Source organism: Schistocerca cancellata, chromosome 2 (genome assembly GCF_023864275.1).
Source record: "Schistocerca cancellata isolate TAMUIC-IGC-003103 chromosome 2, iqSchCanc2.1, whole genome shotgun sequence".
NCBI lineage: Eukaryota > Metazoa > Arthropoda > Insecta > Orthoptera > Acrididae > Schistocerca > Schistocerca cancellata.
In genome coordinates, this window is record NC_064627.1 from 433,564,952 (window position 1) to 433,592,496 (window position 27,545).

The following is a 27,545-nucleotide window of genomic DNA, read 5'->3' on the forward strand; positions in this document are numbered from 1 at the left end:
CGCTTCATCCACAGTTAATTTAGTTAAACAATAATTCATTATGTAGTTACGTAGTGTGAGCAGAGCACTGAATACAGAAACATATGAACAAATTGCATTTAATCCATGATAATTCACAAAAATCAACAGGAACATTCAAAATATGAACATGCACTTCCACAATATCAGCCACGCATAAAGTAATGTTCATTATTTTTAATCACCATTACAAAATGTGCAACACACAAATATCAACTGCAACAAATAATTATAGTTCACAGCTACCTTATATCATTTAAACAAAGTTAGTGTTCTTTAAGTCGTTCTTTAAGTCGTAGACAATCATACGCCAAAAACACAGTCAGATTCTCTTACGTTCAGTCAAAGGTTAAAGACTGTTATTTGCTTTTGCCAAGATTAGTCCAAGGCTACTAAAATGTTAAACTTTTTTATTGACATGTGGTTGCTAGGCAAAAATACATCACCACCACTGACAAAAAGGCACTGATGAAAGTTAATGCATGCCCTACCTCTCACTCTTAAATAGCTTCTGTAATATCATGTTAGACTCTTAAATACTGACCACCATTTGAAAGCTAATAGCAATACTAATATGATACTATAAAACAGAGAAAATAATCATTGTCATTTTATGACTTCTTGTTGATATAATTAAACAGTATGAGACAAGTTGTTAACAAAGTTCATGTAACAATTCTGCATCTGGCTTTTGAATGTAACTGAACTTACATACATTTATAAATACATACTATAATGCTGTCACTAATTTTGGACATTAGTGTGAGGAAAGCAGCTCCATTTCAGTAATATGTGAGGCAAGCTGGCAGGCACAGCGGCACAGGTATGCAGTTTCAAATATGAGTCATTTTACCTACCACAAGGCAGCTAGGCGAAGCTCTGTGATCTTGGCAACATAACAGAAAAGCAGTACAACTATGTATCAGCCTGAGGGAAGTTTCTACACCTTGAGCCATGAAACTGTTGATTTGTATGTGCCTGGAAGCAACATATCCATCAACAAACATACCATTAACCACTATAAATACTCTTGGTGTATCTACAAGACAGCAGTACTTCCATAGGGGGAAGGGGTGCAATGGGAATTCGATGTTCCCAGACTGATGCAGGGTGAGGTAGAGATGAGGGGAGTCATTGCCTTGGTGTTCCATTCCTTCACCACAAGTGGAATGGGGGAACTGTGGGTACCACTAATGGAAATTGAAGTACATTCCATGAGACAGGAGGATGTGGTACTCAAAAGACATTGCTGTGCACTGAAGCTGATCCTGAGTGCTTAGAAAATGCACAAGAAGGTGAGATGATTAGAGGATGTGATATGGAATTACAGTGAGAGACAGAGGGGAAACACATGTTGAAAGAAATGAGAAGTAAGTTGCACCAGTCCTATGTATGCTTACTGATATCTGACAAGATTAACAAAGACTCTAGAGCCCATGCAACGAGCCAAGCCAACCAGCCAAGGAAGTGTATCACAGTGAATTGCCTGAGGGTAAATAGGAAGACAACAGTGACCAGAGGATAACAAACAATGGAGGCAGCATGACAGAATAACATGTCAAGCTAATAAATTGAGGTCAAAACATAAGATGTATCAAGTTCAGAAGCAATGCAATGATGTGTAGCAATATGAATACAACAGCATAGAGAAATCGTGACTGACTACCAAGCTGCTGCACTGCTAGCTTTGAAGGGCCGTGGCAAGTACTGACAGATTGGCAAGGTGGTTGTGTCCCCATTGTGGCATTTGCACTGGTGACAGCAACACTGGCAGACTGCAGCAGCGCCATCTAGTGGCTGTCATCGAGATGCATGCTTCTGGTGGGCTTTCCAAGATTTGCCAGGCCAGGATACCGCACTCTTCCTCCCTGAAATTGACTTGTAGGGCCGAAATTGCCTAGGATGATGCTTGGGAAGATGAACCAATGGTACGAGAGGAGACCTGGCACTGAAGCCCACCATCTGGAGGAAAGAACCCCAGGCACCTGGCAATGCACTGGTGGAAGATGGCGGGGGCTACGACAGCTGAAGGGGTGGAGGCTGCAGTAAGGACTTGACCACCATGCCCTTGTCCATGGAAGCTGCTTCTTGTGCCCTGGAGTGTCAATTGTACCAGTGTGGGTGGGATATCAGCAAGGTTGGGCGTTCCAGGTTTGCTGGAGCCACTGTTGGTGGTGGGGTTAGTAGGTACAGGTGGAGTTTATTGGTATGACAGTGCTGCAAGCTCCTTGGAGGGTTAACCATCACAATGCATCACCCAGAGGTGGCAACCATTTTAGCCAGCATCCACAAGGCCTTTGACCACTAAGAGCATACCCATATACCTGATCTCGGCTGGTAGCACCCAGTGTGCCAGGTCTGGGCTTCCTTGGGCTGTGGGACCATATGGAGGAGAGTATGCAGCTGTCACCCATGGCAGAGGAGGTCCTGTGGATGTTCAGAAACATTGTGATTGCAGCAGTGGTGGTGGAAGTGTCCCGGCACTGAAGACCACGAGCTGGAGGGAAGAACCTTGGGCATCAGGCAACGCACCATGGCAAAATGGGAGGGGTAATTGGCCACAGGAGTGGAGGCTGCAGTGAAGACTCAACACCCATGTCCTCATCAATAGGAGCTGTCTCTAGTGCCCTGGAGTGCAAGTTGTATCCATGTGGAACAGGGATCTGCAAGGAACGGTGGTGGTGTTTGAAGGCACAGATGTGAGTTGATTGGTATGACAGCAGTCCAAGCTCCTCAGAGTATTAGCCATTGTAATGCATTTCCCATGGGTGGCAACCACTGTAGCCAGCATAAACAAGGGTTTCACCCAGTAAGAGTGCTCCCAAATAGCTAATCTAATCATGGCAGGTAGTGCCCAGCATGCTGGGTCCCGGCCTCCTTGGGGTGTGTGGCCATGAAAGGGAGGAAAGTATGTGGCTGCCACAGTCGTGGACAGTGGTGGCCCTGTGAGTGCTCAGAAACATTGTGAGAGCAGCGGTGGCGATGGAAGTAGCCACTGCCTTTGACATTTGTTGCCTGAATGTTTGAATCATATGCTCTGCTTCACCATTTGAGGATGGGTGAAATGACCGCTATTGGGGAGGGGGGTTCAGATCTTTTTGTAAACCATTGCTGTGAACTGGGGCTCAGTGTCCAACACAATGGTGTGGGGATGCCCTCTGTTAGCTAAAATCTGGATGAGAGCATTGAGGATTACGTTAGTGGTGGTGGATGCCATGCTGACCACATATGGCTAGTTAGCATAAGTGTCCACAGTAGTGAGGTGCATAGAGCCAGAAAGGGGTCAGCAAAAACCATGTGAATGCAGTCCCAATTGTGATGGGAGGGGGGGGGGGGGCAGGGGGTGAAAGATTCAGGAGGAGAATCCTGGTTTGGGGTACCACATGCAGAATAACTGTACACTATTGCCTCCACATCTTTGTTCAGTCCTGGCCAGTAGGCATGTCACCTTGCAAAGGCTTTCATAAACGACATACCACAATGACAATGGTGGAGGTGTTTGCAAAAAATAGGACACTGGGCGCACAGAATAATGACTCGATGAGTATCTGTCTCTGTGTCAAGCAGGAGAACAGTGGAGATGACTGACAGATGCTGGGAGAGGCAAACCCAGGCCTTGAATTCCAGATCGGTGCACTTAAAAAAAATAATGGGGTCACCCATGGAGCATTTATTGCATCACACGCCGCAAGACAGGGGTGTGGTATGCATCTGCAGCTGTGTTAATAGCTGTTATGGCAAACCCAGTTAAGGTGTGCTGTCATTCCATATCAATGTGGAAACAGGAGATTTCCTGTTGGTCGAATGCTGGTTGGACCCAAAAAGGAGATAGGAGAGATTATATTTAATGGTACAATTGTAGGAACTGAAGAAAAGTGCTCTACACTGGAGCCATTGTACCATCTGCTTCAAAGCTGAGATTGGGTCCAAAGAGTGCCACCAGTGGTTTGTGATCTGTAATGAGGGTAAACCTGGTCCTGAACAGGTGAACATGGGATTTTTAAATGGCAAAGATGATCATCTAGGCTTCTTTTTCGATTTGTGAGTAGTTATTTTGAATGGATTTCAGCATCTTTGATGCACAGTCAATCAGTTATTCAGTACTGTCATTTTTCCTATGTGCTAGCACTGTACCGGTGCCAAAAGAAGAAGCATCAGTGGCCAAAACCAATGGATATGAGGAGAAAAGGGTGTAAGGCAGGGTTTTGATCACAGCAGATGCTTCAGCTCTGTGGAAGCGTGCTCACAGTCACATATCCACCTGAACTGAACGCCCTTTTTTTGCAACCAGTTAAGTAGATGCGTAATATAGGTCAATTGTTGAAGGAACTTAGAGTGATAATTCATATTTCCTGAAAAAGCCTGTATCTTCAGGGCTGGGGTAGAGAGTCAATGGCAGAAACATTGTGATCAATGGGCTGGATACCTTCTTTGTTGAGTTAAGTGCTCCTGAAAAAAGTGTCATTTGTGTAAGTGGCAATTGATCCCTGCATCACAAAATATGATAAAAGAGTACACAAGCTAATCAGGTGGTCCTGACAGGTAGCGCCCTTAACAGTCTAGTCATCAAGATAGTTAGCGAGTAGGGATGGACACAATCAGCTGTTCCAGGTGTGTGTGGAAAATTGCCGGAGTGGAGGGGGAACCAAAACAGCAAGCACTTGTGTTTGGATAAGTGAAAGGGAGTGTTGATGGTCAGAATGCACTATGATTCCTCATCCAATGGGATCTGCAAATATGTGAGGTCAATCTTTGAAAAATATCCATCCCCTACAATCTTTGTGAGGAAGTCCTCGGTACATGGAATGGGGTAGATTTCCACTTGTGTCTGAAAACTGTTGTTTTAAAATCACATAGCCAGATGTTGTTATTAAGTTTTTTGACTACCACCAGAGGTGTGGTGAAAGCACTGGTTTTAATACCTTCAATTGCCCCAGCTTCATGGATGGGATCAAATTCTTGCTCAACAGCCACAAGTAATAAAACAGAAATAGGACATGCCCAACAGAAAAGGAGATATGAGCCTGGAAATCTGTGGCACACCCCAGGTCAGGTGCAAATAGAGGTGAGAATGGGGTGCAGACATTGTCAAGTTCCTGGAAGAAAACTGTGTCACGCCGACCTGAACCTCATCAGTGATGGATAATCAAACAGGGAGAAAGCATTCAGGCTGAAAATGTTGTCAGCTGAGTGACTATCAACAATAAACCGAGTTATTACCCATATGACATTTTTGCATCCAGCATTGATTGTGAATTGACCCTGGAGGGTAACTGAACTGTCACAACTTGCAACCAACTTTGGGAGGGTGGGTTCAAAGCATGACAACCAAGACAAGCATAACAACTGCCTGAAGTCCACGCACTACCCTTGTCACATGTAGGGAGTGGTGACCGATTGTTCCAACGGCTGACTACAGACAGCTTGGAGATGCTGATCTTTCCCACAGTGGATTCAGTGCATCCAGCCATCCAGAGAGTCCACATGCAGATGTGCCTTAAAACAGTCAAGACATGATGGGAGACCCCAGTGCTTAGGCTGATAGGATGCAACAGGCTGTTCAGAAGCCATTGACACATCCAAAACTGATTAATCATGACTCCACTGTTGAGAAGAAGGCTTATGAGAGTTGCAGCCCTGAGGTGGCGGCTGGATCTCCTTAACATGGGGTTGAGCCATGTGACATTCATTTGGTGCATGTGTAATCTCAAAAGAGTGTGCAGTTTTCAAAATATCATCCAAGGAGTGGTTGTCTAATCTGAGGGCTGTAGTGGGTACTTCTGAATATGGAGCTGATTCAACCACTAAGTCTCATATCAAAGAATCTGCATAGGATATTTTGCAAGCCGGGTTTGTACAGGTAAAATCACAGTGTTGACTCAATCCTTGCACATCTGTCACCCGTGTGTGGTACAACTGGCCAGGTTGCTTGTGGTATTCATGGAACTCAGGGTGCAATGCGGCTATATGGAACCATTGTGAATATTGATTTGGCAGCAACGATCACATCTCCTCAAATGTGAGTGACCATTGGAGAGCATAATCTGAAACCTGAAAAGCAGTGAAGTGGTGTTTCAGCTGCTGCAGATAAGTCCACCAATTCTCTTCGGCATTGTTAAGTGACAGAAGCTTAATGGGTAGCTCTTTACCTGCTAAGTGATCACAGCCTGGATGGTGTGGGAATCCTAAACCTGTAAGCGAGCCAACAAAAGCTGAATTTCCTGGTGGAACAATTCAATCTGTTGTTGAAACTGCTGTTGAACCTCCTGTTACAATTGCTGCTGCAGGGACAGCTGTTGCTGTTGCTGTTGCTGTTCCATGAGCTTTGCATCCATGGTGCACTGCTAACCATTTACCTCATTGCCTATTACAGTGACTGGAATCTGACAAGACCAGTAATGACTCAAGAACCTCTACAACTGGATGACTGGAATAGAGCATCACAGCAAAATGCCTGAGAGTTAGGTGGAAACAACTACTAGAGAATGGCAAACAACAGAGATGGCATCACTGAATAACGAACCTGAAATGTGGCAAATTCAGGATCAGGGCAACAGTGTGTAGTGACATGAATACAACAGCACAGGGAAATTTCAACTGACTGCTGATCTACTGCACCATTGTCTTTAAAGGGCTACAGTGAGCACTGGCATGCTGTCAAGGCCAGTGTGTCCTCACAGTGGCATTTGAAAGGGCTACAGTGAGTACTGACATGCTGTTAAGGCCGGTGTGTCCTCATTTGAAACAGTGATGGCATCACTTGCAGATTGCAGCAGTTCTGTTTAGTGGCTGTCATCAAGGTCAATGCCTTCCGGCAGACCTTCAGACTTGTCAAGCTAGGATACCAGATTATTAACAATTATGAGGGCAGATGCAGCAGATAGTGGAAGTTGTAGTGTGCATTGTATGATGGCATAAAAGAGGGTGGCTAGATGCAGGAGGAAGAATACTGAAAACTATTTTTGGGACAGCAGATTTTGGTGACATCTGGGAACGAAATGGTTCAGTAAAGAGAGTGAGTGGTGCGGCAAGGAAGAACAAAGCCAACTAATAGCAGACTATGCAGTTAACACATTTGGAACAAGGGATATTGACCAACATGTGCACTGTGAAGATTAGCAACAGAGGTAACACAGCTTTTGGAGATGACTCTTAATATTGTGAACTGAGTCCTGGAAGTTGTCAGGCACAGGTGGATACTTTAGATATGAGAATGGTAGTAGAGAGATTGATGCAGTCTTTATTTGATTGCTTGTGGGATGCAGTCACAGGAAGCAGTTTTATATGCTGTGCATGGGCATCCGAGTCCAGTTGTGTTAATGCCAGATCAGTTCTTGATAAGTTTGCAGAAAGTGCAGAAGAAGTTGTTACCATAATTACAACTCATCGCCAAACCATACAAATCAAGTCTACCACTGTGTTACCACACAGCAACAGTTGAGATTAAAATGGATTTAAAGCAATTGCACATATTAGTTTGATTTCATGTGAACACTGAGTGAGTATGGTCCAAGAGTTTCACTGTACAACTTAACCTGTTAAGATGGGGAAATTTGGGGAAGTTTGTCCAAATTAAAACAAAAGAGGTACTGCTTATCTCAAGAGGATGGTGATAGTCACAGAGTGATGTCACTAACCAAACTCCAACACTGTCAGAGGGAGAGGGTTATAACCTGTCTGACCTGGGTGGTGCATGTTGGCACCGACATGTGCAAGATTGATTTGTGCTTAGGTAGAAAAGGATCGTCCATGTGATGTCTTGGAGCCATGGCCCCATTTTGAGCAAGTGAGTCTACATTGGGTTTATCCTGCAAATGAATCCAATGCTGCAGTAGCAAACTACTACAAGCAGGGCTTGCTCTTGCGAACTAAATGTTTGGAAGGCTTGGGAGAGGCACAGTTATTAATGGGACAAAGTTCAACACAGCAGGGCTGATCTCCCACCTGTCAGCCCCTGTTACAAGTATCACAGCCAAAGGCACCTTTTGATTTTGCTCTATTTTGTGTCTCCTTTGTGTGCCTTAGGCAGAGAGCCACTTGTTGGTGTGACCATCCAGTACATCAGGTTGCATTGGATTGGTTAACCATTTGTAAACGAGGTGGTGTGAGGTGTGCAAGAAACTTAATATAATAGTAAGAGAAGTGTATTGTAATGTTGTTATTGTAATTGAGAGGGCAGGGAGACATGAGTGATGTTGGGATAAGCATCACTGATTATAGTATGAGGCACCATAATGGTACAATGAGTAGATATTGATGTAAATAGTTGTTAAATGTTTGGAGGGGTTAACTGGTTAAGGTAAATGAGAATGGAGGTCTTATGTAGTAACATAAGGAAGGATGGATGAGCAGATGGGCTAAGAATTGTAGAGTAAGTTTGAGGCCTCTGAGCTTTGTAGTTCAATCCACTTAATGTTAAAGGGAGACTGTAAATGATGTATGTCGGAACTATGTATATGAAGTCTTTTGTTGCAGACCAGTCATGGTTTCTGACCCAGTGTCCAGATCTTCCAAAGAAGGATTAATGTAACACTGTTGGTAAATTTTAGCATTAATGTGAGAAAAGCATCTCCATTGCAGCGGAATGTGAGGCGAGCAGGTATGTGCAGAGGTTCTAGTATGTGATTTTGTGAATAAGCCTGTTTACCTACCACAACATGACCACGCCAAGCTGCATGATCTTCGCACATCACAGAAAAGCAGTTCAAATCTGCCTGAGGGGAGTTTCTACACGTACTTGTCTGGAAGTAGTGTGTCTGGCACAACAAACATGCCATAAAACACTATTTCAATACAGTTATGCACAGTCTGGCAACACCCCCTTCCCACTGTGCCCCACCCCCGCCTTCCACCTCACCAGGGCCATGCAAGTCTTCACCACATTATGGGCCAACAAGCAGCTGATTCCAGTCTGGACAGCCATCTCCACCAGACCAGCTCACATGGTTAAGTCAACATCCGTGGACTTGGAGCAGTACAGCAAATGAGCCACCTCCAGCCTCTATAGCACCACCTGAACTTCTTTCTTGGAGGGTAGTGGTTTGCATCCAGGATGAGCTTCTCTTCCAATAGCAGTGGATGTCTACGAGAATCTAGCAGACATTCGTGTCACTGGTAGTTCTCACTCACTCGGTCACACTGAGCTAACTGGGGCATGCACTGCTGAGTGAAGCAAACATTGTCAGGAAAGCAGGACATGGAATCACACATCCAGCTTGCCGCCACAGCGTTTCGCAGCTGACAGCGCAACTAGCCGACCACACACCTGTACCGGGCATGTCTGCAGCTTGGCAGCACTTCAATCATTGTAGTGGAAGATGGAATAAAGATGTTTTATATTGGAGCTGAGTTTTCCTAGCCATCCACTGGCCAGCAGCACCACCTCAACATCCATCCTCTTCCCCCACTCCACCACTTCTACACCATAATGACCCCACTCACCCTGGGTCCCAATATTGCTTATTACTTATGAAGAAACAGTCACAATCAATTAAATGATATTTTATGATTGTGACTATTTCTCCATAAGTAATGAAATAATGAATTTTGGTAGCTCATCCACTAGGATTATTATGGGAAACTCCTGCTGTGTTCATTTTATGTTTAACTGTGGAGAATTAATAGTACTGACACATTTGCATATCAACTTTTAATAATCTCATCTGTAACTCTTTATACACATACCTAGCTTGAAATGTGAAGTGTTGTGGTGTTTATTGATGTCGTTAACTTTCATATGTCAAATTGTATGATGAGATTGTTCCAATGGTTAATTGTTTATTAATTTTTATAATATATCATATAATAATTAATAATTAAAAACAATAGTAACTTTTATAATAACCATCCTAGAGTCTTTGCACCATAGCATATTTTATCCTGTGTGGAAGGCTGAGTGTGTAAACACATAACCACACCCTTTTGATGGTGCCCAGATACTCAGACGGCATGTTAATAGACCTCAAATTAAATGAATTTGCCTTAGCCCACTGGCTGGAGGGCTGGGGTCCAGCAAGACCTATCTGCATATTGTTCTCAAAAGGCACAATCATATGATGCTTTCTCTCCATAAGAAAACCTGTACTCTGAAGTGCAGCAACTTCTTAAAACAATAAATAGTAGAAAAACCTCTTCTTCAGTTATGACTGCCTGGTGTTAAAGCAGAGAGAACCAAATCTTAGTCCTGCCATGTGGGTCTCACATGTTTCTTCATGACTTGCAAATGTGGGAGCACTTTACATTAATTGATGTGACATTGATGTGGCCCAGCAGTCATTGGCAATTTCACTTACTATCAGGAAGCTGCAAACATGAGGCACTAGGATGTAGGAGACTTACGTGAGACATGAGGCAAGCTATGTGGTGGTATTGTCATCACATACACCAAGGGATGGTGTTATAGTTCCTGTTGGGATCAGAGCTTGCTGATAATGCTGCTGTCAGCGTAGTACAGCCTCAAGCAGTATCTGGTAGCTTCTTTGTAACTCTTGTTGTGGTTAATTTCACAATATTTTTTCAACTACATCATTGTACTCAACAAACACTGACACACATTTACATCAAGTGCCCAGTCCCAATGCCTCCCTAAAACCTGAAGGCTTTATACGGGGCGTGTTTTTTAAGTAAGTGCCATTTTGAAACTAAAAAAAGACGTGCTAAGATATCTCAATAATTTTATTTTTACATGAAAGCCTGTACCTTAATCTACACACTGATGCCATTACAGTCTGATTCTTCCTTGTTTACGTTGTGTACTGAGTGTTTAAGATGCCTCTGATAATCGTGAGTCCCGCCGACTGTGAAGTAAGGGCTGTTATAAGAGTTCTTAATGCTAAAGGCCTAAAAGCGATTGATATTCATCGTGAGATCTGTGTAGTTCATGGAGAAAACATTATGAATGATGGAATGGTAAGAAAGTGGGTGAGAGCATTTAAAGATGGCCGCACAAATGTGCATGATGAACAATGGAGTAGGCGTCCTTCAGTCATTAATGAAAGTTTGGCACAGGAAGTGGACAATAAGGTGAGAGAAAATAGACACTTACAATTTCCTCCTTGCATAATGACGTTCCTAATGTTTCTCGTAGTGTTTTGTATGGCATTGTGACCAAGCACTTGAATTACTGAAAATTGTGCGCACTTTGGGTACTGAAAATGTTGACAGATGTGCACAAAACCAAACGTTTAGACAGTGCATTGACTTTCATTGAGCGGTACTACAATGACCGTGATGATTTCTTAAGCCAAATTGTTATGGACGATGAAATATGGGTGGCCTACGCCACACCAGAATCAAAGCAACAGTCCATGGAAGTTGAGGAAGGGCATCGTTTTGCTGCAAGACAATGCCTGTCTGCATGTGGCGAATCAGACCAAAGATCTCATCACATCGTTTTGATGGGAAACTCTAGATCATCTTCCGTACAGCCCCGATCGTGCGCCCAGTGACTACCATCTGTTCCTGCACTTGAAGAAACACCTGGGTGGTCAGCATCTTCAAGATGACATTGAAGTCAAAACAGTGGTGATGCAGTGGTTGACAAGTCAGATGGCAGGCTTCTATGAGGAAGGTATTCAAAAACTGGTACAACATTATGACAAGTGACTCAATATTGACGGAAATTATGTAGAGAAGTAGATCAAGGTACAGTCTTTCATGTAAAATAAAATTATTGAGATATCTTAGGATGTATTTTTTTAATTTCAAAACAGTACTTACTTAAAAAACATGCCTCATAAAATCAGTTCAGGGGGAAGTAAGTATTATTTTTAGTAAATCTTTTTGTGACAGTACCTGTGGTGCTGTGTGAAGTTGATTCGTTCACCTTGCCTCAGAGCCAGCTCTCCATCTCATGAATGAGTGCTTATTAGGTCTAAAAAAGCTTTGCACTACTTCGCGTCTCTCCTCATTCCTGGAAAAACAGGTAATACCATTCTTGCAGGTAAGGTATGTTTTCGCAAATATTCTATGCCTTAACCTTAGGAATTCGTGGTCATATTTCTCTGCTCATATGAATAAAAGTTTCTTGATGGTCATATATCCCTTTCCAGCCGAGAATATGCCATATTGGTTACCAAAGCTGTCATGTGTACTCTATGCTCTGGCACATAATTTGAGCCCATATTTGCTAAGGAAATTAATTACATGCAAATAAAACAAAAGTTTTCTACTACATTGTCTTTTTCAAACTTTCTAAATTGAGCTAACCATAGATCATGAAATAAATTATTAAATAATAAAGGTGAAATGAGGTGGAATGGACTGTGGACTTCATCTCGGCTTAGCGTATGGGGATATTTTAAAACCTATGAAAGAGAGCATATGAAGATCTTTTGGAATCAGTGAAAGAGAACATAAACAAATAACATCTGATCAGCACACACTTAAACCTACACAACATACAAGGCCTGTTCAAAAAATTCTGAAACATTCATAATTTTGTGCCAATGGTGTATTGGAGTGAAACGTGCCTATGTTTAAAGTGTAACTGCAGGAAGTTTCATTGTTGTATGCTTGTTAGCTATTGTTCAGTGGTATATTGAGCAAAACATTGTGTTGCACTATTTGTGAATTTAGAGATTGCAGAGTTAGAGGAGTAGGATAAAATTTAGCATGAAACTCAAGAAAATGTTTACCGAGACACACTAAATGATGCAGGAAGCCTACAGTAGTGAGTGCTTAAGCCATACTCATTGTTACAAGTGGTTCACATGGTTTAAAAATGGACGAAGTTAAAGAGGACCCTCGTTCAGGATGCCCTTCGCCATCTACCAACGATACTCATGTCAGAAACGTCAACAAAATTGTGTGGCCAATCAAAGACTCACTGTTTGAGATATTGCAGAAGAATATAACATTTCAGTTGGATCGTGTCATGAAATTCTGACACAGCATCTTAGAATACATTGTGTTGCCTCCAAGATCAGCCCATGGCTCATGAGTCAAGACCAGAAACCTTTGCCTCACAAGCTGTAAAGAGCTTTTGGATCACGTAAATGAGAACAAGATGTTCCTTAAGAGAATCATAACTCTTAATGAGGTGTGGGTCTATGATTATGATATTGAGACCAAAGTTCAATCTTCACAATGGGTTGGGAAAGGAGAAAAAGATAATTCACAGACAGTGCTTTGCGTGATAGAGCAAGAGGTGTATCGTGACTGCTTTCAGAAGTTGAAATCGCATTGGGAGTGCTGTATAAATTGTGGAGAAGAGTATTCTGAAGGAGACTATGCACAATAAGTTAAAGGTAAACACTGAAAAGATTTTTGTGACCAAAGTTCCAGAATTTTTTGAACAGACCTTGTATACGTCATTTAATAGTGTGTTTGAGGCCACAGTGCTGTTCATCTGCCAGAATACTTTGAATTTAACCTTCGTTAAAATAAGATTTTAATCTCTTAATACTGTAATTGTAACTGTTTAGTAATCTTTTTGAGCTCAATTGCCCATTTAGCATGAACAGAAAAGCGTGCATAAATTTTAATAAAGGTACATGTATTACTATTACAACATTGGTGCACACACATCAGAATCACTTCATTGTTACCATTATAACTAAATCACATTCATTACCATCACACACAGTTGGTCCTTTATTTGCATTTGGATAAATACACAGTAAAATTTACATCACTATGTCCCATTTGAGTGAGGTAGGACAATGACCCTGCAGCCAAGGCTGTCCTCTGTCCCCCTGCCGTAAAACTAATAGTTAGTCATGGGGATGGGGGTGGGAGTGGGGGGTGGGGGGCGGGGGGGATAAGGTTGTAGCAGCCCCTGGCCCCCACCCATGGCCTCTTTGATACAGAAAAATTATTAATCACAGTCAGTAGGTCCTTAACTAATACCTCTAGACATTAGCAACATTTCTGGCATTGGTAACTTAATTATTCAGCTTTGATAATCTGATAACTTTCTTCAAACTTGATTTGTTTTCTCAAAAAATCTGGTGGCAGTAAAGTTGTTGGCAGTAGCCAAATATACAGCTTTTCCTTTTCAGTATACATTTTTAGAAAAAAAAAATGTATATGGGTTTCAGTAGGCACCATTTTATTACATACCAAACTACAGAATTCAATATTAGGTTAACACTATCGAAATAACAATTAACTCTTATATTTGAGCTCTTTCAACAATACACAAAACAAATACTCTGCATTCTGATATGAATAATCATTTCTGATAAGCATTTCATCAAGCTACTGCCTTCTTAGGAGGGCAAGCTGGAAAACTGACTAAAGCAATCCTTTCAGAGGCTGATATATGGCTTCAAGTCAATTACACAACATAATCTGTGTGGTTTTATGGACTGAGGACAGACCAGACACATGCATACATTGCATTTTGGAACGACAGTCAGTGAATGTATGTAATCACTAGAAGCCTTTTCAATAATGTCCCATTAAACATATGAGTGATCTCTTTCCTTTATCCTTCCTTTTTAGAGTGATGGATCAGTATGAGTTTGCTAAAAAATTCGTGTGAGGCTTAATGGTTAATTTTCACCGAAAACCTTTCACAATACCTAGATGGTGAGAAAATACACTACTATTATGTAGCAGTATGTTCAACAAGTGCAGTTTCTGTTGAAAATATATATTACAATGAATTACTCACAATATTAACTTTTAAATCTTCATTGGCAATACATGGATTGTGCCTGACTTTGTACTGTTGAAATGGGACTAGAAAGTTATTTTCTTTAGTTGACATATACAAATTCTTCATTCAAAATCTATTTTACACAAATATTTATTAAAAAAATTTACCCCAAACAAAAATTTGATACCTAGGCAAGAGGTAATAAGATATTGGTATTCCACCATATACCCAGCTATCAACATAGTAAGTAATGTTTTTTACTGAACAGATTTTGAAAGCTTTCTAGTGGCCCTACTATTTTCAAACCTTTATCTGGAAGGGATTAAAAAAATCTCTCAGTGGTCATAATTTCTGATGTGCTATCTACACAAACACTAACTTTGACACCTCTGATCTTAATCTTTGTTGTAGGACTCATTACATTATCCCGAGTGCTTCTTCATCATCAAGCAAATCTTTGATCAAGGCAGACCAACGGAAATCTGATGAAAAAGGAATATGCTGTGCAGTATTTACAGATACACTGCTCAGAATGTGGGATAATCTGTTGCCAAATGACAGGTCATTGAACTCAATGCTTCACTTACATGTAATGCACCCCATTTGTTGATGCTGTCTGTGTGTTTGATATTCAGAATCCCAATTGAATCACTTAGATTTGCAGCCTACACAGACATTTTGCTAGATGTAGATTTCCCAACATCAGCATTCTCTTTATTCAACCCTTCCCTCATGAACTCAACCCCCAAAAAATTTTCTGTCCCTGTATTAACTGCCCTGCCCCCCCCCCCCCCCCCCCTCCCCAATATAAGTACTCTAAATTTGCCTTACCTACTTGTTTTTCTTCTGTGGTTGGTCTTTTTTCTAAATGTCTCTTGCTGTGAGAACTTCATTAAGATTTAATGCCACTTCGTCATTAGTTCCATCTTTGTTTCAAAATTTCATCTGGTACACACCTACTGCATCGTGAACAACTCCTGCTTCCTTCCATCATTGTGTAATGTCAACCTCTTCTGTTATATGAGACGTTACTCCAGCTTCTGCTCCTATTCTTATATTTGCTACTCTTGAACATTGTAAGACTTATAATGACTTTGTCTTTGCTTGATCCTTAGCTGAGACTGCCTCTAGTTTAATGGATGGTCTCATTATCAGAATGATAATTTCGAGAATCTTGTTGAATTTCACCTTCACGTCCAGTACTCTGCAGTGCTGATCTTGACTAATGTGCAGCCCGATCCCCCCTTCCACCCACGCACACCAGCCTAAGGTGCCATTCCATGCCTTCCCTATTTGAACAAACTTGGCACTCATCTTTTGTGCAATTGCTTCCTAGTAAACATTCAACTCACTCTAAAAAACCCTACACATTACTCATAACCACCAGTGGGTGCTGATAAGCAAAACATGACTCACATCAAATAGAAGTTTTTGTACTAGGACAGTTATCTGTTAACTTGTCTAAATAATTTAGTTTGGACCACCAATATTCACAGAAAATTTTCATCGATCCTAAGCATCCCTACTTCAGAAATCCAACACAACTCCTGTTGTGCTTCTTGTGATGAACACTTTTGCAAAAACTTTTCTCAAAACTCACGCATCTCAGTACATGTTCCTGTGACTTCCTGGGCCCATTTGGCAGCATCTCCTATCACATGACCACTAATAAAAGCAGTTTCTACCTTTTGACTCCAGGATTCAGCTAACACATCGTCAGTCAAGATTATTTTTTCACATGATATACTGCAAACTATGGCTGAAGGCAACAGGCAGATTCCATATTTGTAGATTTCCAAAAAGCATTTGACACAGTACCCCACTGCAGACTGTTAACAAAGGTATGTGCATACAGAATAGGCTCCCAGATAGGTGACTGGCACGAAGACTTCTTCAGTAATAAAACGCAGTTTGTTGTCCTCAATGGAAAGTTTTCATCTGAGACAGGGGTAATATCAGTAGTGCCCCAAGGAACTGTGATAGAACCATTGTTATTTTCCATATACATAAATGATATGGCTGAAAGGGTGGGCAGCAGTCTGTGATTGTTCACTGATAATGCTGTGTTGTACAGAAAGGTGTCAAAGATAAGTGACCGTATGTTGATACAAGATGACCTAGACAAAATTTCTAGTTGGTGTGACAAATGGCAGCTGGATCGTGATGTAGAAGTTAATGTGTATGAGTAGGAAAAATGGTGATAGGTTACAATACAGCATCACCGGTCTATTGCGGTCTAACTGTGTTGGTGAGCCAGTAAATTTCCACTGTGCAGTGACTGCGTCACTGCAATTCACTTTGGAGGTGTGGCGGTGGGACTCGTGGTCCCGTACCACCCTCTGACGGTGATAGTACTACATGAGTCAGGCAGAATTTATTGCCTAACGTGTGCAGGTGAAGGTGTGGCGGTGGGAAACTGGTAATGTTCAGATGTTGGATTAGAAGTCTCCTTATTGACACAGTCACGTCGTTTAAATATCTGGACATAACATTGCACCATGGTGGTTCATGGTGTGGGTTCCTGTCGTCATATCCTAGTTCATGAACCATGGGCAACGTATGAGTGGCCAAGTGTGTGGTCCTGATAGTCGGGATACCAGTTACTTTGGAATAAGGCTGGGCATCTCAGACATATTCTGAGTCGTGGTCACCTTTGTGCTCAGACGGCAAAGACTACCAAATCCACCGGTTAGTCCCTCAACTGTTAGGGACAAAACTCAATGGGATTCGGGGCAAGTAAGGCTAGCAACCTGATTCACTGGTACTTTAAATATGATGCTGGCAACAATCAGAGCAAAATGCCTTGGACCTTTGGAGGTGACGGAGTCCCACCTCTAATTGACAAACCAGGGACTCCTAAGATATGACTCGGCAAATGAATGGTAACGAGATGGGGAGCTATTAATATCAATGGGGGCTACTCTAGGAAGAAGGTAGAGTTGGCAGAGGCTGAAAGTAAGATGGGGTTGAACGTTTTAGCTGTTAGTGACATTAGGGTAAGGGGTGAGAAAGAAGAGAAAATGGGAGAATACAAGGTCTACCTGTCAGGAGTCAAAGCAGGAATAGCACAATGGGGTGTAGGGCTTTACATCAGGAAAGAAATGGAACCCAGAGTAGTTGCAATAAGGTATGTATATGAACGACTGATGTGGATAGATTTGACATTGTCTAGCAATAAAATTAGGATTGTGTCAGTATATTCGCATTGTGAAGGGACGGATCAAGATAAGATGGATAGTTTTTATGACGCACTCAGTAATGTAGTTGTTAGAGTAAAGGACAAGGACAGTGTTCTGCTCATGGGTGATTTTAATGCCAGGATTGGAAATCGAACAGAAGGGTATGAAAAGGTTATGGGTAAATTTGGAGAGGATATGGAGGCCAACAGGAACGGGAAACAACTCTTGGATTCTGTGCCAGTATGGGCTTAGTAATCACAAACTCTTTTTTTTAATATAAGAACATTCACCGGTATACTTGGGAAGGCAGGGGAACCAGATCTGTCATTGACTATATAATAACAGATCAGGAATTCAGGAAGGCTGTGAGGGACATACGTGTATTCAGGGGATTCTTTGATGACACTGATCACTATTTAATCTACAGTGAAATTGGGATTGTGAGGCCAAAAGTGCAGGAGGTCAGGTCCATATGTAGGAGGATAAGAGTGGAGAAACTTCAGGGTAAGGAAATCAGGCGGAAGTACATAACAGTGATCTCAGAAAGGTACCAGTTAGTTGAATGTAGTCAATTACAGTCATTGGAAAAGGAATGGACAAGGTACAGGGACACATTACTAGAAGTGGCTAAAGAATGTCTTGGAACAGTAGTGTGTAAAGGTAGGATGAAGCAAACAGCTTGGTGGAATGACATAGTCAAGGCAGCCTGTAAAAGGAAAAAGAAGGCATATCAAAAATGGCTACATACTAGAACTCAGGTAGACAGAGAAAGTTATGTTGAAGAAAGAAACAAAGCCAAACAGATAATTGCAGCAACCAAGAAGAAATATTGGGAAGACTTTGGAAGCAGGTTGGAGACTTTGGGTCAAGCTGCTGGAAAACCATTCTGGAGTGTAATTAGCAGTCTTCGAAAGGGAGGTAAGAAGGAAATGACAAGTATTTTGGACAGGTCAGGAAAACTGCTGGTGAATCCTGTTGATGCCTTGGGCAGATGGAGGGAATATTTTGAAGAGTTGCTCAATGTAGGTGAAAATATGATCAGTAATGTTTCAGATTTCGATGTACAATGGGATAGGAATGATGATGGAAATAGGATCACATTTGAGGAAGTGGAGAAAATGGTCAATAGATTGCAGTGCAATAAAGCAGCTGGGGTGGATGAAATTAAGTCAGAACTCAAAAAATACAGTGCAATGTCAGGTCTTAAATGGCTACACAGGATAATTGAAATGGCGTGGGAGTCGGTACAGGTTCCATCAGACTGGACAAAAGCAGTAATCACACCAAGCTTTAAACATGGAAACAGAAAAGATTGTAACAACTACAGAGGTATCTCTTTAATCAGCGTTGTGGGTAAAAGCTTCTCAGGTATTGTTGAAAGGAAAGTGTAAGTGTTAGTTGAGGACAAATTGGATGAAAATCAGTGTGGGTTTAGGCCTCTTAGAGGTTGTCAGGACCAGATCTTTAGCTTATGGCAAATAATGGAGAAGTGTTATGAGTGGAACAGGGAATTTTATCTATGCTTTATAGATCTAGAAAAGGCATATGACCAGGTTCCTAGGAGGAAGTTATTGTCTGTTCTATGAGATTATGGAATAGGAGGCAAACTTTTGCTCACCATTAAAGGTCTTTACATAGATAGTCAGGCAGCAGTTAGAGTTGACGGTAAATTGAGTTCATGGTTCAGAGTAGTTTCAGGGGTAAGACAAGGCAGCAACCTGTCTCCACTGTTGTTCATATTATTTATGGATCATATGTTGAAAACAATAGACTGGCTGGGTGAGAGTAAGATATGTGAACACAAAATAAGCAGTCTCGTATATGTAGATGACTTAGTTGTGATGGCAGATTCGATTGAAAGTTTGCAAAGTAATATTTCAGAGCTAGATCAGAAATGTAAGGACTATGGTATGAAGATTAGCATCTCCAAAACGAAAGTAATGTCAGTGGGAAATAGATGTAAACGGATTGAGTGCCAAATAGGAGGAACAAAGTTAGAACAGGTGGACGGTTTCAAGTACTTAGGATGCATATTCTCACAGGATGGCAACATAGTGAAAGAACTGGAAGCGAGGTGTAGCAAAGCTAATGCAGTGAGTGCTCAGCTACGATCTACTCTCTTCTGCAAGGAGGAAGCCAGTACCAAGACTAAGTTATCTGTGCACCGTTCAATCTTTCGACCAACTTTGTTGTATGAGAGCGAAAGCCGGGTGGATTCAGGTTACCTTATCAACAAGGTTGAGGTTACAGATATGAAAGTAGCTAGGATGATTGCAGGTACTAGTAGATGGGAACAATGGCAGGAGGGTGTCCACAATGAGGAAATCAAAGAAAAACTGGGAATGAACTCTATAGATGTAGCAGTCAGGGCACACAGGCTGAGATGGTGGGGTCATGTTACATGCATGGGAGAAGCAAGGTTACCCAGGAGGCTCATGGGTTCAGCAGTAGAGGGTAGGAGGAGTCGGGGTAGACCAAGGAGAAGGTACCTGGATTCGGTTAAGAATGATTTTGAAGTAATAGGCTTAACATCAGAAGAGGCACCAATGTTAGCACTGAATAGGGGATCATGGAGGAATTTTATAAGGGGGACCATGCTCCACACTGAACGCTGAAAGGCATAATCAGTCTTAAATGATGATGAACATTGCAAAGCGATATGAAATGGAACAATTCTTTGAGGATTGTGGTAGGGAAGGCAAATGGTTGACTTTGGTTTATTGGGAGAATTTTAGAAAAGTGTGGTTCATTTGCAAAGTACTGCTTAAGTGGTTGGGATCTGCACCATGTTGGATTGAAAGAAAACATTGAAGCAATTCAGAGGCGAGCTGCTGGATTTGTTACTGGTAGGTTGGATCAGCATGCAACTGTTACATATATGCTTCGGGAACTCAAATGAGAATCCCTGGAGGGAAGAAATTCATTTCAAAGAACACTACTGAGAAAGTTCAGAGAACCAGCATTTGAAGCTAACTGTAGAATGATCCTACTGCTGCCAACTTACATTTTGTGTAGAGAACATAAGATAAGATATGAGAAATTAGGGCTCATATGCAGCCATACAGACAGCCATTTTTCCCTTGCTCTATCTGTGAGTGGAACAGGTAAGGCCACAACTAGTTGTGCTAAAGGGTATCCCCTGCCATGCACCATACAGTGGTGCAGAGTATTGTATGTAGATGTAATAAATGCTTCTGTATGTATCAGACCCTGAGGTTTGAATCTACAAAATTGCTTACACACAATAAACGCCACCTCTACTGAAGTGATAGGAACCTGCTTTGCAACCATTTTTGAAATTTTTATAAATCTTGTGCAGTATTTTAGAAAAATCAGTAATCTTTTTGTCTGTGTCTTTCATACAATGCAGTTACTTGTTCTGAAATGATCTGCAGGCTTGTCACTCAGCAGTTGCCAAGTGATCAATTTATTTTACATGGTTTGTAAGTTTTTCATCATGATTATACAATTTGTTAATGTAACTAGCAACAAATAACACGAGATTATTTCAGCTGTTTCACTTTCTGACGCAATGAATGAATCAGCATAAACATCATTACTGAATGTCTCCAGATCCTTTGACACTTTCATTGCTAAAGATTCTATTTGCCGTGCACACTCTGTAACTATGTTCGTAATTTGAGAAGATAGTTTGTTCTCCAAACAAACTATCTTGTCAGTCATTAAAACTTTCTGCCAAATTATCTTTCTTAAACTTCACTAAATCAAGCTTACCATAGGGCATGAAATAAATTATTGAACAATCAAGGTGTTATGGATCTTAGCTTCCGTGTAGGAGCCATGTTTCATCATGCTTGAAGTTGCAATGAACTCGTCCAATCAGCAAGTTTTTTCTGGTGAACTTGGTTTTCTTGTATGATATTCGTAGGGTCTGTAATGTTACTTTGTTGAAAATATATAATATTCATCTTTCAGTTCATTCATCTTAGTTGCCATTATGTCTTCTCTTTCCCCTTCAGACAACTTGCACCCATCATCGAGTTGTTGTGGCATCGGGTCTACCATAATCCTTCACATACTCACCATGGCCAGCTGGCCAAGCTATTGAAATACACACCACTGTCTCTCATGCCACAATCTGGTTTCTTGTGATGTCACACACCTCCATTTCATATTGCAGCTACTTTGTTAATGACAACATGGAGTAGCACAAGGTTCCGTTGTGTTTGTATCGAGCACACTGCTAGTGCCAAAAATAGTGTGACAATTTTGTGATGAAGGAATCTGCATAAACAGAGTGCAGAAAACATACATAAATATGAACATAGACTTAAACATAATAAATTCATGTAAACTAGACAAATTGTTAGCATTATGTATTAAAATAAATCTTTAATAATATAACTTATTAAAATGAATACTTTAACAACTTTGAATTTTATATCTGCTATGTAGTTCAACTGGCAACGGCCTTGCCGCAGTGGATACACCGGTTCCCGTCAGATCACCGAAGTTAAGCACTGTCGGGTGTGGCCAGCACTTGGATGGGTGACCATCCGGGCCGCCACGCGCTGTTTCCATTTTTCGGGGTGCACTCAGCCTCGTGATACCAATTGAGTAGCTACTCAACTGAATAGTAGCGGCTCCGGTCAAAGAAAACCATCGTAACGACCGGGAGAGCGGTGTGCTGACCACACGCCCCTCCTATCCGCATCCTCAGCTGAGGATGACACGGCGGTCGGATGGTCCCGATGGGCCACTTGTGGCCTGATGACGGAGTGCTATGTAGTTCAACTGATGGAATTTCATCATTAAAAGAGACTTTTAAATTTTTGCACTCAACACACACAATCTCACATGCAAAACTTTACTGTAATTGTATGCCAGTTTTGATCTTTTATGTTATCCTATGATGATGCCAGATAATTGTGACCAGACTCTTTGAGCCCAGGATTCATCAGTGTGGTTGTAACTCTTCCACTTGCCTTTGTGTACAGTCAGCCATGCACAGGCTTCAGAATTGTGGCTGCTACCTTCACCTCTGTGTACTGGCAGCAGTCCAGCCTTTCACGAGCCAAACAATATCCTATCAAATATCCAAACAAACAATCCCATTGAGTTATTGTTTACTGTCTTGACCCATGACTACCCAGTGATAGGCTATTTCAAACCCTTCCCTGGTTCACCTTGTGTCCATTTTAATTAGTTCTCCAAAGAGATTCATCAAGGCAACACAAATAAATGCAGCTTTTAAATGATTTACACACTCCCTTGACAACCCCAGTATATATTCTTTAACATACCACATCAGAATTATTATGATTAGTAAGTTGTATCCCACATGTACCTACGATACTATTTAAACATGATATAAATAAATAAATTCCTGACTGATACCCATGTAAATAAACAACAAAATTTTATTCTAACCCCAGATCATGGGATAATCACAACTCTGCTAGAAGAAACTCTTGAACATTTAAATCTGGTTACTGATATGGATTCAAGAAAATCAACAATATACCCCTGCTACTATCGACATTATTAAAATACCAGTATAAATCTAACTCCAGCATACCAAACTCAAGTTACAGATGCCATTCCTCATGTCACACTTGCGCATTAGTATCATTTTAACAAACCTTACCACCAGACTTGGAAGAGCAGTTGAATGGAATGGACAGTGTCTTTAAAGGAGGATATCAGATGAACATCAACAAAAGCAAAACGAGGATAATGGAATGTAGTCGAATTAAGTTGGTGATGCTGAGGGAATTAGATTAGGAAATGAGACACTTAAAGTAGTAAAGGAGTTTTGCTATTTGGAGAGCAAAATAACTGATGATGGTTGAAGTAGAGAGGATATAAAATGTAGACTGGCAATGGCAAGGAAAGCGTTTCTGAAGAAGAGAAATTTGTTAACATCGAGTATAGATTTAAGTGTCAGGAATTCATTTCTAAAAGTATTTGTATTGAGTGTAGCCATGTATGGAAGTGAAACATGGATGATAAATAGTTTGGACAAGAAGAGAACAGAAGCTTTCGAAATGTGGTGTTACAGAAGAATGCTGAAGATTAGATGGGTAGATCACATAACTAATGAGGAAGTATTGAATAGGATTGGGGAGAAGAGAAGTTTGTGGCACAACTTGACCAGAAGAAGGGATCGGTTGGTAGGACATGTTCTGAGGCATCAAGGGATCACTAATTTAGTATTGTAGGGCAGCGTGGAGGGTAAAAATCGTAGAGGGAGACCAAGAGATGAATACACTAAGCAGATTCAGAAGGATGTAGGTTGCAGTAGGTACTGGGAGATGAAGAAGCTTGCACAGGATAGAGTAGCATGGAGAGCTGCATCAAACCAGTCTCAGGACTGAAGACCACAACAACAACAACCACCAGTGCACACCCTTATATACATCAGTAATGAAATCTACCCAAAATTTTAGTCATGACAAAAATACCCACAGATATTTTCAATTCAAAATAATGTATTTAAGTTACTCCCTGTTCTTCACCTACATCTGCATCTACATCTATCTGATTACTCTGCAATTCACACTTAAGTGCCTGACAGAGGATTCTTTGATCCACCTTCTGACTATTTCTCTGCCATTCCACTCTCCAACAGTGCATGGGAAAAATGAACATTTAAATCTTTCTGTATGAGCTCTGGTATCTCTTGTTTTATTATGGTGATCTTTTGTCCACATGTAGGTTGGTGACAATAAAATATTTTCTCATTCAGAGGAGAAAATTGGTGATTGAAATTTTGTGAAAAGATCTTACTACAGTGAAGAACTCCTTCATTTTAATGATTGCTATTCCAACATGCTTTTCATATCTGTGACACTCTCTCACCTATTTCATGATAATATGATGAACAAGCCAGTCTCTTTAGTGGACCTATTTCATCTTTTAAGCATTCTACCATTAAAACAAATGTTGGTTTGTCTTCCCCGCAACATTACCTATGTACTCATTCCAATCTGTTGTTCATAATAGTATTTCCTAGGTATTTAGTCGAACTGACTGACAAAATTTGTGAGATTTATTATGTAACTGAAATTTAATGGATTTATTTTTGTACTCATGCGGATGAGATCTGTTTAATTCATTTTACAATTGGTTTTGAACATCAGATGACTTTACAAGATAATAAATGACAGCATGTCCGCAAACAGTCTAAGAAGTCTCCTCAGATTGTCTCCTAAATTGTTTATATTGTTAGGAACAGCAGAGGGAGTATAATTCTTCCTTGGGGAAATGCTGGATATCGCTTCTGTTGTTCTTTATGATTTTCTGTCAATCACTATGCACTGTGATATTTCTGAACAGGAAATCACGAATCCTGTCACACAATTTGATTAGCAATCTCATTGAGGAATGGTGTCAAAAGCCTTCTGCAAACCTAGAAATATGGGATTAATTTGAGATCCCCTGTTGATAGCACTCATTACCTGGTGGGAATAAAGAGCTAGTTGTGTTTCGCAAGAATGATATTTTTCCAGCCCGTGCTAACTACATATCAGTAAACATTACCTTCAAGGTAATTCATAATGTTTGAACACAGTATATATTTCAAAATCCTACTAAAATCAACATTAGTGATATGGTCTCTGTTGATCCATTGTGAACATGGGAAGGAACCAATTATTAATTTATTCTGGCTGTCAAATGTAACCTCTGTCCATACTGCCTTACAAGAGCTATCTACTTCAATTTCACTGCAAGATAAACTACTTCTAAAGGAACAAAGATGCTGTACTTAATCCCTTCTTTCTGAACATGGTTATGTCCTTTGTAAAAATTTGGTAGAACTTATCTCTGGCTTTTCCCAGCTTTCAGTATTTATAACAATTTGAGCTTCAGTGCTTTCTCTTAGCACTTGGAGGTCTAGTTCTTTCCCAACACAGCTCTAACAGTTTAAAACTACAATATTGATAGTTGCTGTGTCCACCCTCTTCCTGTGTTCATCCTGCATCCTTTGAAATTGAAGCTCTTTCTGCTCTTTCTTGAGGCCCTCTAACCTAAAAATCTGCCCAATCCATTCAACACAGGCCCCGCTACTTCTGTAGCTTCCTCCTGCGTGTAGTGGACACCTGACCTTTTAAGCAGGACCTGAAACCGTACCATCCCATGGTGCAAGTGTAGGAATCAACCTACATGGCCACATTAACTATGTGAGCCTCTGATTCAGACCCTCTACTCGGCTCTGTACTATGAATTGACAGTCGGTCCTGTTGACAATGCTTCAGATGGTGAGCTCTGCCTTTATCTTGCAAGCAAGACTGGCAGTCTTTGCCACTTCAGCTAGCCACATGAAACCAGAGAGAATCTCTTCTTATCCAAAGCAACATATATAATAGTACTGACATGAGCCACCACTGGCAGCTGGCTGCACCCTTTGCTCTTCATGGCACGCAGAAGCACACATTCCATATCTGGAGCGACTCCTCACAGTTTGCACACAGAGTGCATACTGGATTTCTTCCCCTTCTTAGCACCCATATCCCTAAGGTTCCCCATTACACGCCTGACATTGGAGTTCCCAGCTACCAGCAAACCCAACCTTTGTGAAATCCCAGATCTTGGGGCCGAGAGGCTTCCTCTGGAACAGTGTGAGTGGCTGCATGTGACTCAGAATCATTGTCAGCTACAGATAGTGCCCAAAACTTGTTAGTCAGACAAACCAGGGAGGCCCTTCAATTGGATCTCCGAAAAGTCTTTCCTTGCATGCTACACTGTGCCGTGAAACAACCTCCCACTTGACCACATGTGAGGGGTCATCCTCAATGCAGGCAATACATGGGGTGGTAACAGTAGTGGGACAGTTAGAGGACACATGGTACATACTGGATGTGCTCTGAATTCCCTCATTTAGTCCCCCATAGTGATGCCCATTGGTGACAGCTTCAAGTTGTTTGTCCAAAGCCAGTACCACCTGGAACTGCTCACATCTGAATGCAGCAATCGCAGTCCCTATCTGTGCTAAAATTGGAGGAACTTTTGAATAAACTGTAATTAAAACACTGAGCTCACAAACAAAATGATGTGCCCTGAGGTGCTGCTGCCCAACTAATGAGCTCTACAACTGAAACTGACTGCTCACATGAAAAAAAAACCTCTCGTCACAAAAAAAGAAAAATAACTGTGGAAATATATACTGTACAATAATTAAAACTTGTAACTGTGGCTGTGGAACTAGAATCACAAATATGCAAGTAATCAAAGGTTTTAGACCGAAATGAACACAATAAATAAAACTGTTTGTTTCTTCTTGGTGTTGGAAGCTTGTTACAAATCACAAATGAAACACTGTACCCTTGAACTGCTGCTGCCCGGATGAGAACTGTTGCCAAACTAATGAGTTATGCAGCTATAATTGACTGCTCACAAGAATGATTCAGTTGAGACTCTGACATTTATCTAGCAATGCAATTCATGTTATGCAGCATAAGTATACAACAGTTAACCATAAACAAACATTTTAAGAAAATAATACTCTGTTGTATTTCAGATACCTAATGGTACCTTGGATACTGGTTAGTCCAGTCTATAGGCACTGGTATGTGTGCACTCAGCTGCTTCAAATGGCCCATGATACAATTCAAACTTTTTTTTTTTAGTTTTCTCATTAGTAGCATTTGACTTCTCTTTTATTTGGACCAATACTTCATCAACTGGTTTAATTTAATTGTCTTATATATGGTATCATGACTTTTCTTTCTTTCAGTTCCCGTCCTTAACATCCGCTGCTTGACTAATTTCCTTCTCTTGACTGG

At 41.1% G+C, this 27,545-nt stretch overlaps 1 protein-coding gene and 1 pseudogene across 1 annotated transcript in view; both read left to right on the top strand.

Moving 5' to 3' along the window:
• Positions 1-27,545, top strand: part of LOC126154773 (coiled-coil domain-containing protein 40) — a 241,992-nt gene that overhangs the window by 11,185 nt on the left and 203,262 nt on the right. The gene's annotated exons all lie outside the window — the stretch shown is intronic.
• On the top strand, positions 22,223-22,340 carry LOC126164127 (5S ribosomal RNA; annotated as a pseudogene).